Source organism: Catharus ustulatus, chromosome 5 (genome assembly GCF_009819885.2).
Source record: "Catharus ustulatus isolate bCatUst1 chromosome 5, bCatUst1.pri.v2, whole genome shotgun sequence".
Classification (NCBI taxonomy): domain Eukaryota; kingdom Metazoa; phylum Chordata; class Aves; order Passeriformes; family Turdidae; genus Catharus; species Catharus ustulatus.
This window is the reverse complement of record NC_046225.1, coordinates 31,403,019-31,422,009: the sequence shown is the minus strand read 5'-3', so window position 1 is coordinate 31,422,009 and position 18,991 is coordinate 31,403,019. Positions and strand designations below refer to the sequence as shown.

The 18,991-nt window shown below is 46.9% G+C and overlaps 1 long non-coding RNA gene across 2 annotated transcripts in view; it reads right to left on the bottom strand.

Moving 5' to 3' along the window:
- LOC116996578 overlaps positions 1 to 18,122 on the bottom strand; it is a 57,970-nt gene extending 39,848 nt beyond the window's left edge. For both annotated transcript variants that reach the window (XR_004417962.1, XR_006162988.1), the window contains exon 1: positions 17,969 to 18,122. This is a non-coding gene — a long non-coding RNA (uncharacterized LOC116996578). The remainder of the gene's footprint in view (positions 1 to 17,968) is intronic.
- Between the last annotated feature and the right edge of the window lie 869 nt (positions 18,123 to 18,991).

Here is an 18,991-nt window from a genome sequence, read left to right as displayed (position 1 = left end):
AAGTGTGTTTTCTTTTGTATTATTAGTTTCATTTTTGCTCATTGTTTATGTGGGGTACTTGTAAAAATTCTCTTGTGTTATATCCATAAGTATCTCAAAATTTGCTTTTGACCTGATACTCCTCTTGAAGTCCTTGGTATAACTACTGACTTGTTTCGGTTTTTTCTTTTATTATCAGTTTGGTTTCCTCCAGAGCTAAGGAAAGTATATTGATACTAGTGCTGCTATCACTGTTATTTAATACAGTATTTAAATCAAAATGTCTGAAGTTTATAAATTTAATAAGCATAATCTAAAAAAGAAAACAAATTTGATACATGTTTCAGTGGATCTTTTCAGGTGTGTTGAGACCACTGTGTGTCATCTATTTCATTAGATTTTTATTAAGATTTTATTTATTGTTATGGAGCCTTTTTGAGTTCTCCCTCAGTCTCTGATTTAGATATACAATATCTGTGTTTGTGCATTTTTGCTGTGAAAAGTTTGAAGCTAATGGTTCTGTCAAACAGACCTGGCAAAATATGACAGCAAATGCTTACAAAGAAAAAAAAAAAAACCAAAAAAGAAGAACTGAGTATTTCGATTCTGAAGTGCCACCACAGTATTTATAAAAATAAAACATAAAACTCAAGCCATTCATTTGATCTGAAACATGAATACAAGTTCATTTTGAGTGTACAACACTGAGAACACCGGCATCCTTCAAACCTCCTTGGAAAAGCAGCCAATTCAAACTTCCTGAGAGTGAAGTTTGTGGGAAGTGGCTTAACATCTTAGAAAAGTGTTTTTGAACTCCAGACAGAATAAGGTATTAGGCTTAGCAAAGGAAACTACAGATTGTGAAGCATTTGGTATATGGTTTGACTTTGGCCACTGTTACAGTAATGTCTGCAACCCTTCAAAATATTCTCATCATGGGGAATGGTCTCATTAAAAGAAATTTTCTTCCTTTTTCTTTTTTTCTTCTACTGTGCAAATAAGGAAATCGTTAAGAGCTTTCAGACATTGCGATCAAACATTCATCCTTACAGACCTTGGAACAAAGTAAATTTTAAAGATTAACCTGGCCAAAATAAATTTAAGAAGAAAAGAAAAAATCTTACAACCATGTCCTTGGAACCTTACACAAAACTACATAAAGGCCCACTGTATAAAATATGGTCTACAGGGACATTTGAGGTATATGAACCAACGAGTAGACAGGCCTAAAAACTGATTTTTACCTCAGACAAGCATCAAGTTAGCAGAGTGCCATCAATCAGATAAAATTCTGTGTCAGAAGTGGAACTGTCTGTGTTTCTGGTACGCTGCAGTCCAAAGTGGTGGTTGAGCTCAGAAAATTCAAATGGTTTTATTTTGTCTTTGACATGTGAAGAACCACTGCTCTTTTATTGTATCATTCATGCATATTGCTATCTATTTACGTAACCCTAAGAGAAGCTGGACTAAGTTCTCTAAAATTTCATTCCCTTTCTTTTTTTTTTTTTTTTTACATCTTGCAGTTATTATTTTATTTTCTTTTAAAAATGTTTTTTTCAAGGCTTGTCTGTGATCTCCAGTGGTATAAACCATATAAGCAATAAGTTTTCAACACATTGTGAAGGTGCTGCTGTTGAGCTGTAGGTGATTTGCTCAGCTGGTATGGTACGTTGAGATATATATTTCTATATATGTATTTCTGTTGATATATATTTCTGTCTACACATGAGAAATCATTAAATTTATGCAGAGTTAATGTATAATTAGATCTCTGAAAACCTTCTGTTCTCTACTGAAAATAATTAAGTGCCTACTTTTTAATAGTGCTTTACAAAATAAATTATGGAAATAGACTTTTATTCCAACACTAAAAGCTGGCTGATGTGCTGTACTTCATTTTGTCATGTGTACTTGTGAATGAGCACAAATGTATCAGGTATAGGTAATGTCTGTAATGTTAGAATGGTATTTATTTTTGTAGTGAACTTTGATTTATGGAATTCATTAGGAAAAGCAGATGCATATTGACAGGCATTAATTTCTTTGTGAATGAAAGCTTTCAATTTGCCTGAAGTTAGGGATGATACCCTAGCAAACCCCCAAATCTGGGAGTCCGTCCACAAAAGAAAATAGTGAAAGATGAAAGAGAAAACAAAAATTTTTATTTATGACTTCTTGAAGATCTTTCTGCTATCAGTTCTCTGTTATATCTATTTCTCTTGTGTCTTGGTTCAGAACAAAAATCTACCTCTTTAGAATTTTTTTTGATATTGAAAGCTGAAAAAATACATTTTCTGAATTGCTTTTCATCTCATGTATCTAACTATAAAAGCTTCTAAAAGTGGTGGCTAAAAAAAAAATAGGAGTATTAATATTCAGATGTTATTATAGATATCATTAAAATAGCTTTTGCTGTATCAAAAGACATAACAGTAAAATTATGTAAAGTTTCACATACTTCTGGGTTTGTGAAGCTTTTTGGTTGCTTGGATTGTTGTTTTTGAAATGTTACTTTAAGTACTGGAGTTCAATTTTCTTTGGGTTTTCTGTACCCCAAAAGATGTAGCAGTTTTTTCAGTAAATGTAAAAGACAGTAGAAAACAAAGTTATGACACACTTCTGGTTATGCACAGGTTAACAACAGGCTGTCATGTGGTAGCAGAGGGATACCAAGTTCTCAGTTGTGTATATATATAAGTACTTAGGTACAGTGAATGAGAATTCCTTCCTAAAGTTGGGAGCAAGATGACAGCAGCATTCTAAATGGCTTCCCATATTATGCTTAGTTCAGAATTAGCCTGATAAAAAGGAGTCTCAGGGGAGACCTCATCATACTCTACAACTGCCTGAAAGCAATTGTAGCCAGGCAGGGGGGCAGTCTCTCCTCCCAGGACAGTGACAGCACAAGAAAAAGTAGCCTCAGGTTCTGCTCAGGTTGGACATCAGGAAGAATTTCTTCCCTGGACAGTCTGTTCCAATGCTTAACCACTCTTTCAGTGAAGTGGTGGAATCACCATCCCTGGAAGTATTCAAGAAATGACTGGATATGGCACTTAGCACTATGGTTTAGTTGATAGGGCGGTGCTCTGTCAAAGGCTGAACTGGACAGTCCTGGATGTCTTCTCCAACCTTAATGATTCTATTATTCTGTAAAACCTTGATACTTGCATATTTCTGCATTCAGGGTTGTTCAGGAGAGTGATTTTTTTTCCCCCCTACTGCCTTGTTGTATTCACCATTTTCATTGGAAACTCAATACCATTGCATGAACAGAAATCAGATAACAGTGGTTTGTACTCTGGTATTTAATGGATGTGAAGGGAAGATTTACCATTGTTTTAATAACTCCTTCTACAGAGGTTCTTGAAACAAGAAAGCCCTTTCCAGCAGCTCCTTTGCTGAAAGCAATATGAATATGTTCTGTTGCTTTTAAAGTAACAGAATTTACAAGTCTTTGGATGTGGTGAGTCTTTATTGGAAGGATACCAAAGGTTTTATAATTTTTTTTTCATTCATGGTATAAAGACCCTTCACGACTGTGGAGCAAGGGGTTGTTGCATTCCCATGCTGTAGCAGTAGATCAGAGGGTCTCATCATCATGCAATAGATATACAGTAATTTCATGACTATAAGGCGCACCCTTTTGACTAAAATTTTGGCCCGAACCCGGAAGTACCCCTTATAGTCCAATGCGCCTTATATAATGGACAAAGTTGCGACATTTACCAACCCGGAAGTGTGAGCTGCAATGAGGGGGCAATGCCGCAGGAGTGCCAAGTCGCGAGGGGGGCGGGAGCGGGCGGCCACGGCCAGCAGGAGCCGCACAGTTAGGGAGGGAGCTGCCGATGGCCCCAACCCAGACGTAGGGGAAACGAGAAGCCAGGCGGCTCTGGCCCCTGACCGGGCATGGGGGGAAAAAGAAGTGTGAGCCTGCAAGAGTCCCAAACCGAGCAGAGCCAGCCCAGCGGCGGCATGGGGGCAGTGCCGGCACGGCGCGAGCCCGCTGGCATCGGGGCAGCAGTGGCGGGGCGCAAACCCACTGGCATCAGGGCAGCAGTGGCATAGCCCGGGCGACGTGAAGAAAGTGACACGGTGGAGGAGGCGCAGCCCGGGCGGCAGGGAGAAAGCGTGGCGGTGGTGAGCCCGGGCGGCTTGGGAAAGCACCACAACTGCGGCAGCGCAGCCTGGGCAGCTGGGAGAATGCACCACCGAGGCAGCGTCGCAGCCCGGGGGGAGGGGGAAAGCCACTGACATTGGGGCAGCGGCGGCGCGGCCCGGGCCCGCCAGCATCGGGGCAGCAGCAGTGCAGCCAGGGTGGCAACAGGAAAGTGCTGCGGCGGCGGCGCTGAAGCCTGGGTGGCGGGGGAAAACCGCTGGCATTGGGGCAGCGGTGTCATGGCGCGGGCCCACCGGCCTTGGAGCAGCAGAGGCGCAGCCCAGGCGGTGGGGCAAAAGTGCTGCGGCAGCGGCGGCGCAGCCCGGGTAGCTGGGGAAAGCCGCCAGCATTGGGGCAGTGGTGTCATGGCCCAGGCCTGCAGGCATCAGGCCAGTGGTGGTGCGGCGTGGGCCTGCCAGCATCGGGGCAGCAGAGGCACAGCCCAGGCAGCGGGGGAAAAGCCGCTGGCATCGGGGCAGTGGCAGTGCAGCCGAAGCCCGCCAGCAACGGCACGACCCGGGCCTGCTGGCATTAGGGCAGTGTTGGCACAGCTCCGGCGGCGGGCGAACACTACCGTTATTGGGGCAGCGGCAGAGTGGCCCAGGCCCGCCAGCATCAGGGCAGCGGTGGCGCGGGGCGAGCCTGCCAGCATCGGGACTGCAACGGTGCAGGGGAATTGCCCTGGTGGGGCGTGGGCCTCCCAGAGCGGCACATGGCTCCTGGAGCACTTGAGCAGCACTGGCTTCCTGAGCTGCATGGGGCTGCCGGAGCGCCAGGGTGGTGCAGGGAGGGCGGGAGCGGGCTGCCACAGAAGCCGCAAGTCGCGCCAGCTTCGAGCCCTGCCTCGCCACCTGACGCCGGGGGCAGGCAGGAGTGCCAGGGCTCGCACACAGGGAGGGCGCTTGGGGCTGCGTTTAAATCTATGCCAATCTGTGAAAAGTGTTTGCAAATTGTGTGCCTGCCAGTAAACTCCACAATCGTGGGATTCCGTTACTAATTATTTACTTTGTTGCGCGCAGCATGGATCTTTGCAGGAAAAAAAAACCTGCGCCTTATATAATGTACAAAGTTGCTAAATTTACTGACTCCTGAAGGTGTGCCTTATAGTCCGGTGTGCCTTATGGTCGTGAAATTACTGTACAGTAAATTCACGAATACAAGCCGCACGGAGTATAAGCCGCATATCCGGTGTGTTGGCAACATTGATGTCTTTGTCAATAGATAAGCCGCACCCGGAATATTAGCCGCACTTTAGTTCGCCGCGAACTTTCACAAAATCGTCATTTAGTAACACAATTGCGGGATCGCCGGGGCTTACTGGCTTACTGCCGGCCTCGGAAACATTGTTTCCAAGTGAAAAAAGACACACCCTTTATTTACAAGCTGAAAAAGACAGGAACAATAGTGTGGTCATTTTGCGAGCATTCCCAATGGATCCGCGTTGCCTTTAAACAGCCACTCAGCCGCGCGGGCAGGCAGCTGAGCTCCGAGCAGAGCCACATCTCCGTGCTGGCACAGGAGCAGCCGTTGTAGCCCTCGCAGCCGGGCGGGGGGAGCGGCCGTTGTAGCCCTCGCAGCCCGCGGGGGGAGCGGCCGTTGTAGCCCTCGCAGCCCCGCGGGGGGAGCGGCCGTTGTAGCCCTCTCCCTGCGAGCCGAGTGGCCGTTCTACCCCTCTCCCTGCGGGGAGAGAGGCTCCCCCAGCCCTCTCCCTGCGAGCCCAGCCAGTCCCGTAGCCGCACAAGACTGAAAACACCTTAAAAAGTACAGAGAAATATCACACACTTTTATCGCACTGCCGAGGTAACTCGCCGAGGTAACTCACCCCGATAACAACCCCCGCCCCTCAGTAACGCCGCCATCCACAGGCAGGCAATAAGCTGTTCTCTGATTGGTTCATCGTCGGAACAATGGGAAACCATGGATTTCAGACTGTTTTGGCTCGGGACTGGACCAGCATGATACTAGGTAAGGGCAGATATCACATTTTTGTCCATAGATTAGCCGCACCGGAATATTGGCCGCATTTCCGGGTTTCCACCAAAATTTTAGTCTTCTTGCTGCGGCTTGTATTCGTGAAATTACTGTACTCAATTTTCTGTTGTTTGACTGGTTATAATAGAAGAGAAATTATGCCACAATCGACTGTTGAAAAACTAGAAGTTGTTTTTGGCTGCAGCCACAAGGGAGTGAAGAAGCTCAACTCAGATCTAGCAAAACATTTCACCAGCATCAGCATAAAATCAAAATGTATTTTCTATTCACTTGCCGTTATAGGTTCTAGGAAAGGCATCTGGCAATAAGTCTTATCTGTATTGAATGGGAATCTTGTTCTGCCTCCTCTGCTAACACAAAGGGGCACAATGTTAAAGGTAAGATGCGGTAGATGCAGCTTCCCTCCTCTCAAGACCTTAAGACCTTTCACATCGAGGAAAAAATGTCACCTTTGTGTCGTGAGAGACTAAGCCCTTTGCATTTATTTTAAAATTTTTTTTTCAACATTTACCTTTTTTTCCTCCCTTCAGTATTTTTTCAGTTATAAGGGAGATGGGTAGATGGATCTTGGGATTTGTACGTGCATGCAGAGCATTCTTAGTGCCTCCGCAGCAGTGAACTGGTCTGTTCTAGCATATGCCTATACCTACACCTGGAAGAACAACATTCCGTGGAACTAATTCTGTCTTCCAGAAAATTAAAAATTAATTCAAAGACTGAATAAGAATCCAGTAATTCAAAATCATAAGGATCTGAGTAAAAGCTAGTTGTGCGGGTGAGGTACGAAGTTTCATTTGATGTGTTTCCGCTCTTCTTGCCTGGATGTGCCTGGCACTGAGTACACTCACTGTGCCACACTTCAATCACTTTCCAGCCCTGACAGTCACTGTTCCTTACCTGCTCACGCATACCTGACCAGTGGTTTCTCTTTAGGAGGAAGCCCCTAAGGCTGCTGGTAACAAATCTTTTCTGCCAGAAAAGAGGACTGCAAAGGAAGACACTAAATTGACATCCTTCCCTGGGCACTGTAGCGTTACCCAGCTCTAAAACAAAGACTTAACAGTTTATGCCAAATGCAGGCTTTAATTTAATTTTGGGCACTTCAGGAGGCTTCTGTTAGCAAAATCTGTCCTGTTGTATATGGTGAAATAAAAGTTCAGGGTTTATATTTGTAGCCAAAACCAACAAATGAGGTAGGAAATGGCCAAGGAAAGAACAGGGAAAAGGCAATATTGTAAAAAGCTAACATTTTTTAATACAATCTTTTACTATGAGAATAATGGGACATTTACAATCCTATCTGACACATGTTCACATAGTGCGAAGGGATTTTTCTGTTAAGTTGAAAGACAGAGATGGTTAGACTTGCAAAAAGTTTACCAATGCGTATTTTATATTTATGGTAGTAATTAATTTATTTATGTATTTTATATTTACAGTAATTTCACAACTATAAGGTGCACCCTTTTGACTAAAATTTTGGCCTGAACTTGGAAGTGTGCCCTATAGTCCGGTGTGCCTTATGTATGGATAAAGTTCGGAAATTTGCCAACCCGGAAATGTGAGACGCGAGGGGAAGCCAGCAGAGCCGCAGCAGGTGGGTGCAGACGGGCCGCGGTGCTGCAGCAGCCAGGTGGAGGTGGGGCCGCGGCAGCCAGGTGGAGGCAGGCCCGTGGGGCCATGGCTGCCGGGTGGAGGCAGGTCTGTGGCCGGCAACCACGCGGGGGGAGCTGGCGGCAGATCGTCGCTGCAAAAAATAAGTGCGCCTTATAATCTTGTGCACCTTATAGTCATGAAATTACTGTATATGTTTTCAATTTATCTGCTAGCATGTGAAGCAGCTCTGTGTATGTGTATTCTAATGACAGAAACATTATCCATATAAATAACAATATACAGTAAATTCACGAATACAAGCCGCACTGAGTATAAGCCGCATCGCCGGGTGTTGACAAACATTTTGTTTTTTGTCCATAAATAAACCGCACCCGAGTATAAGCCGCTCTGTGTTCGCAGCGAGGACCCGCATGCAACAAAGTTGCCAATTAGTAACAGAACCGAGGCAGGGCGGGGTTTACCGGCTCGGATCGGGCCGTGAGGGCTGGGGGCTGCCAACAGGGCTGGGTGGCCCAGCTTGGCGCTGCCACTCGGCGGGGCCGCTCAGGGCCGGCCACTGCCACTGCTGGGCTCGGTCACCCTGGCCTGGCGGTGCCCCGCGGCGGCAGGGGGGGCACAGAGCCCACTGGCACCTGCGGCAGCCATGGGAGCCGGGGATGTAGCCTGCCTGCTCCTGTGGCGGCGGCACGCGGGGATGGGAGCAACCCGAGCCACGGGGCCAAGTGGAGAGAGCTGCCCACCTTCCCCCAAGCCGCGGGGCCAAGCAGAGAGAGCTACCCGCCTTCCCCCAAGCCGCGGGGCCAAGCAGAGAGAGCTACCCGCCTTCCCCCAAACCGCGGGGCCAAGCAGAGAGAGCTACCTGCCTTCCCCCGAGCCGCGGGGCCAAGCGGAGAGAGCTGCCCACCTTCCCCCAAGCCGCGGGGCCAAGCGGAGAGAGCTGCCCACATTCCCCCGAGCCGCGGGGCCAGCAGGAGAGAGCTGCCCGCCTTCCCCCGAGCCGCGGGGCCAGCAGGAGAGAGCTGCCCGCCTTCCTCCGAGCCGTGGGGACAAGCAGGAGAGAGCTGCCCCGCCTTTCCCCGAGCCATGGGGCCATCAGGAGAGAGCTACCCGCCTTCCCCCGAGCCGTGGGGACAAGCAGGAGAGAGCTGCCCACCTTCCCCCGAGCCGTGGGGCCAGCAGGAGAGAGCTACCCCTGCTTCCCCCGGACCGTGGGGCCAGTGGGAGAGAGCACTTACCTCGTCCAAGCCATGGGGCCATCAGGAGAGAGCTGTCCCACCTTCCCCCGAGCCGTGGGGCCAGCAGGAGGGAGCTGCCCCTGCTTTCCCTGAGCCGCGGGGCCAGCAGGAGGGAGCTGCCCCGCCTTCCCCACCCCCTGTGCTGTCTGCACAGAGCAGCTCCACCCGCCGCGCAACAGAGTAACCAATTTGTAACAACTGCGTAAATGCAGGGTTTTACTGGCAGGAGCTTGACTTTGCAGTTTGCGCTGACTTGGTTTGCACTCCCAGGGTTGAAAATGTCAGAAAATTATTCACATATTGGCCGCACCTGAATATTAGCCGCATTCCCGGTATGGGAGCAAAATTTTGTCAAAACGGTGCGGCTTGTATTCGTGAAATTACTGTAAACAATAAATAACAAAAAATTTCTGTCATGAAATCTTGTTCTTACACCTCACATCTTAACATTATTTTGTGTTGCATTGCTAGAAGGTATATTAACACCAACTCTTCAATATATGTGTAAATTATTGTTTTTTATTTCTGCCAGATTATAGACATTTCTACTATTTTCACATACTTTCTTAGGAAGATTAATCTTTTCCCACAGTCTAAGTATTTTCTTATGTGCATAGTACCCTGATCTTCCCTTGTCATGGGGCATAGTAATGCAATATACGAGGTTCTCAGTGTGACAAGGAGCAGCCCTTTCTCATTGTGTGGTTTTCTGACTGAGTTTAGAAGGAACAGTGACTCTTTTCAGCCATTTTGATAAAGTTTGGGGTGGGGGAAGCTACAGATTATGAGAGAACTTCATTGCAAGTTAGCAATGCTGAGATACACTTCTTATGTGATGTGCTGATATTCAATATTACTACTTCATTTCTAATTCCCTATAAACGCTGTTTTAAACTATATAGTACCCCAAAAATGAAGCCGTTATTATTTACTCTGTAGCATTACAGAAGAACTCACAGGTCGCCAGAGCAGGAGTTATTTGAATGGCTAGATGTTTTAGGGCAAGGTCTGAGATCTCTAACTGCAAAACTTTCCCAATCAGTTTCCAGAAGAAAACTTTGTGTTTTACTTGCACATTAAAGCTTCAGCACTAACTTTCATTTCAGATTTTTGTTGCTTTTGCTGTGGCAGTTGCAATACCAATGATGATATTTTTTTTTTTAGATTGTACCCTAAAAGACAACTAAACAGGTGTAGTACTACATAGTTAAAGATGGTCTTCTTATAATTTGTTCTTCATGGTAAAGAGCATTGTGAAAATAATTCTGTTGAGAATGACAGAGTAGTAGTGATATCAGTTGCAGTTTTTTGATGGAGAAACCTTCCCATAATATTTTTTTGTTCCTTTGCAACCAGAATAAAATCTTGATTTCAAAAAAGACGAAATGCTCAAAGCAATAAGTAGATGTTTCCCTGTGAAGGAAACATTTATTTAGTGATTTTCATGGTGTCCAGGTTTTCTTTAGTGTAATATTCTCCTGTCTCACTATAGTCAAATTGATCCTTTAAAATTCTTGTTTACACTTTACCTCTGATAGTTAAGCCCCTAGTGTTGAGAAAGGTGCACCAGAATGGATTTCTACATTTTTTTTCACAGACCCACATTAGATGGTTGTTCCACTTGACTTGCTCAAATCCACAAAATCTCTCAAATGAAAAGTGGTTCACATATCATAGCCAGTGTGTACTGGCTGTGGCTACCCTGATTTCTTTCCTAACTATATTCGTTTCTTGGCTTGGCCTTCCCTTATGTTACAAACTTTGTTAGAGAGGAATATATTTAAAGAAAAAAAATCTTCCCAAATAGCAACAGTTACAAAAGTCCTAGTGAGATTCTGTGGGATAGGACAATGAAGTTCCAACACAAATACAGTAATTTCCCGACCATAAGGCGCACTGGACTATAAGGCACACCTCCGGGAGTCGGCAAATTTCGCAACTTTGTACATTATATAAGACGCACCAGACTATAAGGCCCACTTTTTTTTTGCAGTGAGGATCTGCCCCCAGCTCCCCCCACGTGGTTGCTGGCCGAGGCTCTGCCTCAACCTGGCAACCATGGGCCCCCGGGCCCGCCTGTACCCAGTGGGGCCGGGGCATGCCTACTGCCACTCAGCGCTGCCTCCCTGGGGCCGGGCTATTCCCGCTGCCGCTCCATGCCACCTACCCGGGACTGGGCTATGCCTGCCGCCGCTTCGTGCTGCCTCGCCGGGGCCAGGCTATGCCCGCCGCCGCTCTGTGCTGCCTCCCCAGGATTGAGCTATGCCCGCCGCTGCGCCGTGCCGCCTCCCTGGGGCCGGGCTATGCCTGCCACTGCTCAGCCCCGCCTCCCCAGGGCCGGGCTATGCCCGCCACTGCTCCGTGCCGCCTCTCCGGGGCTGGGCTATGCTCGCCTCTGCTCGGCACCACCTCCCCAGGGCAGAGGCATGCCTGCCACCGCTTGACACCACCTCCCTGGGGCTGAGGCATGCCTACCGCCACTCGGTGCTGCCTCCCTCGGGCCGGGGCATGCCTACCAGGAAGCCGCGGGCCCCGAGGCCCAGCTGTACCCAGCAGGAGGGGCACCGTGGGCCCCCAGGCCCCCCTCCACCCGGCAGCCACGGCCATGCTGGCTCCCCTCGTGGCTTGCGGCTCACACTTCTGGGTTGGCATATTTCCCCTTTTGCCCATATATAAGGCACACTGGACTACAAGGCCCACTTCCGGGTTTGGGGGAAAATTTTAGTCAAAAGGGTGCATCTTATAGTCGTGAAATTATTGCAGTGTTTGAAAGGATGGAGCACACAAAGGACTGAAATATCAGTCTGTAGCAAGATTTATAAACCAAATCTTTATGTGATAATTTCTTTTGGTACTTCATTTTAACTACCATCCCTAAAGGGTCAGTGTTCTATACCTTTAGTCCAATTACAGTAAATTCACGAATACAAGCTGCACTGAGTATAAACCGCATCTCTGGGTGTTGGCAAATATTTTGGTTTTTGTCCATAAATAAGCCGCACCTGAATATAAGCAACTCTGTCGTTCGCAGCGAGGACCCGCATGCAACAAAGTTGCCAAATACTAACAGAACCGTGGCATGGTGGGGGGTTTACTGGCTCAACTAAGGCTGTGCAGGCTCGGCCCGCTAGGGGCTGCTGACGGGGCCAGGTGGCCCAGCCTGGCGCTGCCACTCGGGGCTCGCAGCCGCCTCTGGGTTCGCTCGCCCCGGCCCTGCTCCCGCCGCGGCGCTGACTGGGCACGGAGAGCGCGCCCCGCTCACACCGCGGCGCTGGCCGGGCACGAAGCACCCCCTGCTCCCGCCACGGCGGTGGAGGGCGGGGGCAGAGTACCCCCCCCGTCCTTCCCGGGCCGCGGCAATGGCGGTGCCCCCCCCCGCCCCGTCCTCCCCCGGCCGCGGCAATGGCGGCGCAGGGCCCCCATCGGCTCCCCAGGCCGCGACAATGGTGGCGCGCCCCTCCCCGGTCCTCCCCTGGGCTGTGGCAGAGGAGGGAAGAAGAGAGCTCTCCCGCCTCTCTCCCCACCCCCCGTGCTGCCTACAGGGAGCCAGGGCAACACAGTAACACTGTAACAATCGCAGAATGCCGGCTTTTACTGGCAGGTGCTTGGCTCGGCGCCCTGGCTGGCACGTCTGGGGTTGTAAATGTCAGAAAATTATTCACATATTAGCCGCCCCTGACTATTAGCCGCACTTCCGGGTTTCCACCAAAATTTTTGTCAAATTGCTGCGGCTTCTATTCGTGAAATTACTGTACTCTAATTTGAATTACCTGAGCTTTGTATTTAAATATCAGCATGGATATTAAAAAAAAAAAAAAAAAAGGTAATTGCTGTTACAAAACATACCCTCTTGAAACAGGTCCTGTTTTATCCTTTCAATTAACTATGACCTACCTTCATTTTCACATTGCTCAGTATGATATTGAGAATGAAGTTAATATGAAATAATACATATATGCATGTTATAGTCATGTATCTATAATTAATACTAGGAAATGATTAGCTGTATTTCTAAAAGGGACTTCAAAATAACATGTAAGAATTCTCTTCCTTTGTACTCTCTGAAGACAGCTAAACTGAATATTAAGAATACCTACACAGCCAAGCCTACCCCATCACAGAGGATAGCTGTGAAACCTCAGATAGAGCAGTCTGTACTGGTTCTACAGATATATGTTGCGTTTTCATTTCCAAACCCATATGCCAGACCTAAATTTGTAAGCGAGATAGCATTTGGAATTTTAATGCTTAATTGACACCTATTTTACTAAAAAATTAATACATAGAAAGGCTATGCCTATGATGAAGAATTATTCTTTGTTCACCTAGTTTTTGACAACAAAACTACATTTCTCTTTTGTCTACTTTTTCCTAAGTAAAATAGAAATTAATCTAAAACATGTAATAGAAGTTCTACCATAGAGGCTTTTTCCATAAAAGTACAGTAATTTCACGATTACAAGCCGCACCGTTTTGACTAAAATTTTGCTCCCACACCGGAAATGTGGCTTACACTCAGGAGCGGCTAATATGTGAATAATTTTCTGACATTTCCAACCCCGGAAGTGCAAACCGAGGTGCCGAGTCGAGCACCTACCAGAAAAACCCGGGACTGCATGATTGTTGTAAATTGGTTACTGTGTTGCACAGCGGGTGTAGCTGGGCTCCATGCCGGCAGCACAGGAGCGGGGAGGTGGGGGACTCCCTCCTTCAGGCAGCACAACCCAGGGGAGGCGGGGGGCTCCCTCCTGCTGGCCCCATGGCCCAGGGGTAGGCGGGGGCTCCCTCCTGCTGGCCCCGTGGCTCGGGGGGAGGCGGGGGTCTCCCATCCCTGCCTGCTGCCGCCACGGTAGCTGGGGGGCTCCTTCCCCTCCTGCTGCTGCCACCGTGGGTGCCAGCGGGCTCCATCCCCTCCTGCCACCGCGGCCGTGGGTGCCAGCAGGCTTCATCCCCGCCTCCCACCGGCTCCGTGTCCCCCTGCCACCATGACGCCGGGCCGGGGCAACGAGCCCAGCAGCGGCGGCGTTTGGCCCTGAGAGGCCCTGCCGAGCGGCAGCGCCGAGCTTGGCCACCTGGCCCCATCAGCAGCCCCGAGCCCTCACGGCTCGAGCCAAGCCAGTAAACCCCACCATCCCATGATTCTGTTACTATTTTGCAACTTTGTTGCACGTGGGTCCTCGCTGCGAACAACAGAGCGGCTTATAATCAGGTGCGGCTTGTGTATGGACAAAGAACGAAATGTTTGCCAACACCGGGAGATGCAGCTTGTAGTCAGTGCAGCTTGTAATCGTGAAATTACTGTAACTGGCTACTCAGATACGCTTACCTGGAACAGTGCATGGTAGCATATGAAGTGTCCTGGCCAATAGAACATTGTCTTTACAGACTTTTTCAAGCCCCAGCCCTTCTCTTTGTAGGTTGGTGAGGAAACAGACAGAAGAAATTTGCACCTGACCTGCATTATACTGATTTCTAGATTTGGAGGAGGATTAATTTACATTATGTTTGAAAACATCAGTTACTTCCAATGGCTCAAAGCAATGGTAACCTGATATACTTCAAAAGTCTTAATTTCTGTCAGGTAAGTACAGTAACTTCACAATTACAAGCTGCACGGATTATATGCCGCATTTCCGGGGTGTTGGCAACGTTTAGGTCCTCGTCCATACATAAGCCGCAACGGATTACTAGCCGCACTTTCGTTCGTAGTGAGGATCCATGTGCAACTTTCACAGATTTGCCAATTAGTAACAGAATCACGGCATAGCAGGGTTTACTGGCTCAGGGCGGGGCCAGGCAGGCTTGACCCTCTCATGGTTGCCGACGGGGCGGGGTGGCCCAGCTCGGCACTACAGCTCGGCAGGGCTACTCAGGGCCGGCCGGGCAGTGCTGCTGCTGCTGCCGCCACGTTTGCTCGCCCCCTCCACCACCTGCACCGCCACCCCCGCGTTTGCTCGCCCTGACCGGCGCTGATGGCCCCCGCGCCGCCGGGCTCCCCCGCACTGCTAGCCCCAGTTCTGCTGGGCTCCCCCACGCTGCTGGCCCCGGTTCTGCTGGCCTCCCCCACGCTGCTGACTGCTGTTCTTCTGGGCTTCCCCGCGCCACCGGGCTTCCCGCTTCTGCTGTGCTGCCCTGCACCACTGGGCTCCCCCACACTGCTAACCCCGGTTCTGCCGTGCTCCCCTGCACCGCCGGACTCCCCCACACTGCTAGGCCCGGTTCTGCTGGGCTTCCCCGGGCTACCGGGCAGCCCCGTGCCGCTGGCTCGGGCTCTGCCACCCGCCCCCCGCACTGCTGGCTCTGCCTCTGCCAGGCTTTCCCGCTTCTGCCGGGGCTGGCCAGGCTCCAGCTTGGCTTGGGGCTACCGTGGGCTCTCACTTCCGTGTTGGCAACTTTTAGAATATTGTTCATATAATAGCCGCTCTGGAGTACAGGCCGCACTTTTGGGTACGGACCAAAACTGTAGTCAAAATGGTGTGGCTTGTAATCGTGAAATTACTGTAACTTTTCATGTTAACTTGGTCCTTTTTGGTTTTGCCTAGCTTTACAGACTCCACTAGTGGAACTGGAACAAGCCCATTTTTATTTTACATACTATATCCTTGTTGTATATGGTTGCATCTTCTAAGAATGACAGAAGCTATATTGAACATAAAATAGACTTTCCAGATATTTTTGCATCTTGCAATGAAACTGGGTCATTAGTAATTGTAACAGTGTTGTTAAATTTGACTTTCCTGTTTTCTGTTTTTATTACATATTGTTGAAATAGAAGAGAGGAATAGCAATAATTCTGTTTGGGCAACCAGATCAACTACAGATTCTCTCTAATGGATTGTAGTTATCTTTATTTAAAACATTAGAGTAAGCTTTAGGTAATTTCCAAACTTATTTTAAAAAATTTCATTTTTAAGAAATTATTTGGTGGAAATATCAGAAATGGCATAATCTTATCAGCTATACAAATGACCATAAAACCACAGGGCAATTTTTTTTTTCCTGGCAAGAAGACTTTGGATCTCCTCTGGGCAAGTTCTGTTCCATTCCTACTTGTTGTCTTTAAGTCTGCGTTGTCTTTAAGTCTGCGCCACATCTCCTGCCCATTTTTTATTCCAGTCACGTCACTGATGCAAGTTATGATCTTCTTGAAAAAGGACAGCTCTACTGATAATCCCTGGGTAACCATTGCACCACCAGGGACTTGCCAAATGTATTTAAGCCCAAGAATTAACTGTAAGACAGCTACCAACTAAACAGAAGATTGTATTTCTTGCTTTTTTTATCATAGAATGATTAAGGCTGGAAAGGACCACCAAGGTCATCAAGTCCAACCTTTGACAGAAAACTACCATGTCAACTAAACCAGAGCACTAAGTGCCACAGCCACTCATTTCTTGAATGTTTCCAGGGATGGTTATTCTACCACCTTCCTACTCCAGTGCTTGACAACCCTTTCCATGAAATTCTTTCCGTGTAGTACAAGCCTTCCTTGTAAACTTTCAGAAATTACAGAGTTTACTCAACATATACTTTGCTATTATGTCCACAGCTAGTAAAATGAAAAATGCTATCACATTCCTGGTTTTTGTGCCATGTAAGTATTCATATTTTCACACTTGTCAGCCAGTTCATGGCTGAAAAGTCTATGTAAGTGAGGAGCAGCAACAAAGGTAAGACAGAATGGAGATTAAATCTATGGGGGGAAAAATTAAAAAAAAACTCTGTACAAGTGGATGTGTATTTTTATTAAAACGCTACAACTTTCTCAAAGTCTAAATGAACTGGTAGTTAAGTGGATCTAGTTATTCGTGCATCAGGAATTATAGATATTAAGATATTTTGGGGGTCTGGATTTTGTTTTGGCATTTTGATGCTTTACTAAAAAGGGATTTTACCTTTCTTAAACATTTCCTTATTTTTGTGTTCAACTTTATAGAGAACTACAATACTAGGAACTTGAGTATATCTATACAGGATACTTGTTAAAGAAAACCCTAATTATTTGTTTTAAAAAAGCAAGACTTAGGTACCTAATGTGGGCATGAAATAAAGTTTAGGTGTTTGAATCCAAAACTGAAATTTTTTAACCCCCTGTATTATTTGCTTTATCCTGGAACCTAAGATGCCTTAGTACTTAACCCTCTTCTTCAAAGTTTGTGTCTGAATTTAGACTTTTTGAATGTTTCCAGATGCATCTAATTTTCTTCAAGGCTGAGTTTTCCAAGGATATGGGAAAAAAAAGAAGAGCCAATCAGATGGTAGTATACTATAGGCACTGAAGTACAAGGTAGTAAAAACAATAGAGATGTAAGAACAGTAGTTCATATGTTTAAGCAACTACGAGTGAACACCCACCTTTATTTATTTACTAGCAAAGCTAAAATGAATACTGAAACTATTCCATAACTGAACATAGCCAAAAGCATTGATCCATGGACCGAGCTGAAAACTCTATTATAACACATATGAGGGGGCTTGCAATTCACAAACAAGTTTTCACCAAATCTAAAATCCTGAAAGTTTGACTTTGGTCACACCATAGATACTGCTGTACAAAAATGAGGATGAGGGAGGACATTCTATTTTTGCTGTTGAGACAGGGTGTATCTGCAATAGTGAAGGTTAGATGCACACCGTCTGAGGAACAGTCAGCAAAGTCAGCAAATTTGTCCAAACAGTGATGAACTGTAGTCCAGGAAAGGTAGTGGCAGAAGCACTACTTTTCCCTTGTCACTCCCAACACTAAATATAGTATTTCTTTAGCTACAATTTAATATTAAATACTGACATACTTGTGTGATATATGTTATAATTCGTGTTTATATAAAAGGATCGTATGAAATAAAATAAAGTAAAAAGAACCTTAAAACACCAAGCACCCGGGGCCATAGACAATGGCCGTAATTAGCATATCAACAAGACCTAGCCTGGCGATCTCCACAACAGACTGGACAAGGACCTGTTAAGTACCACATATCAGACAGCTCACCTCCGCTGGTTCCCTTAAGCACTCCCAAGGAAAATTACACATCAATGCAGAGCAGAAACAGCCTTCATCAACATGCAGGAAAGACCTTTGTCCAGGGCAGCACCAGAAAAAGATTTAATCTAAATATGAGAATCTGCAGCAGAAACAAAGGAAATTCTCGCCTCAGGCCAGGAAAAACTGTATAAAGCTGGACTCTCTGCGATGGCAGGGTGTGAACACAGGGAGATCTGATGCGATAGAGATCAGATCAGCGTGTGTGTCCACCCAGCGCCGACCCCGGGCTCGGCGCTGTCGTGTTTTCGCTTGTGGCTTCCTAGGACCGTATTTTCGGTCGCAAAAATAAAAATTGCTGTTTTGCTATTTAATTCGACTTGATTTGGTTATTTTCTATAACAATTGGGCTAGTGTCCATCCCAGACAGATGAAGAGCAATAAGCTAATAAATTGTCATACCTTCTGATTATCAGCCCCTGATTTACTTGACAATGCATTTTTATCCCCACACTTCAGGCTGGTGCATCTTCTGGGAAAAAAAAAAAAAGGAAAAGGGGTAGGAGGGGGTAAGAGAGCTCAGTTGCTAGGATAGCCTGCATTCTTCTGATTCTATATCTCTTCAAGCAGAGAAGGAAATTCCTGTGTGCCAGACATGCTGGACAGACAGCCTAGTCAAGGAGGTTTTGTATTCTAAAGATAGTTCCATTCTTTCCACAGTCTAAAACGAGAGGGTTCTAGGATGTGGCTTCTGATGAAAAAAAAGACACCAAGACCTAAGTGAAGAGAACGATTAGATAAAAAAAAACCAAAATTGCTGACAGCTTATTAACCGGAACAATTAGGTGTTTGTTTTGAAATAGACAATTTGTAAATGATTGGATTCCATTTTCATCATGAAACCCTCCCAAGTACGCCCCACAGTGTACACGCTCTTGAAGGTAGGCTTTGAAGCCTAAGGCTCGTTCTCAAAACTGCTGTCTAAATCAACAGAAAAATTCTCATGGGTTAATAAGCCACCACTTCTTTTTT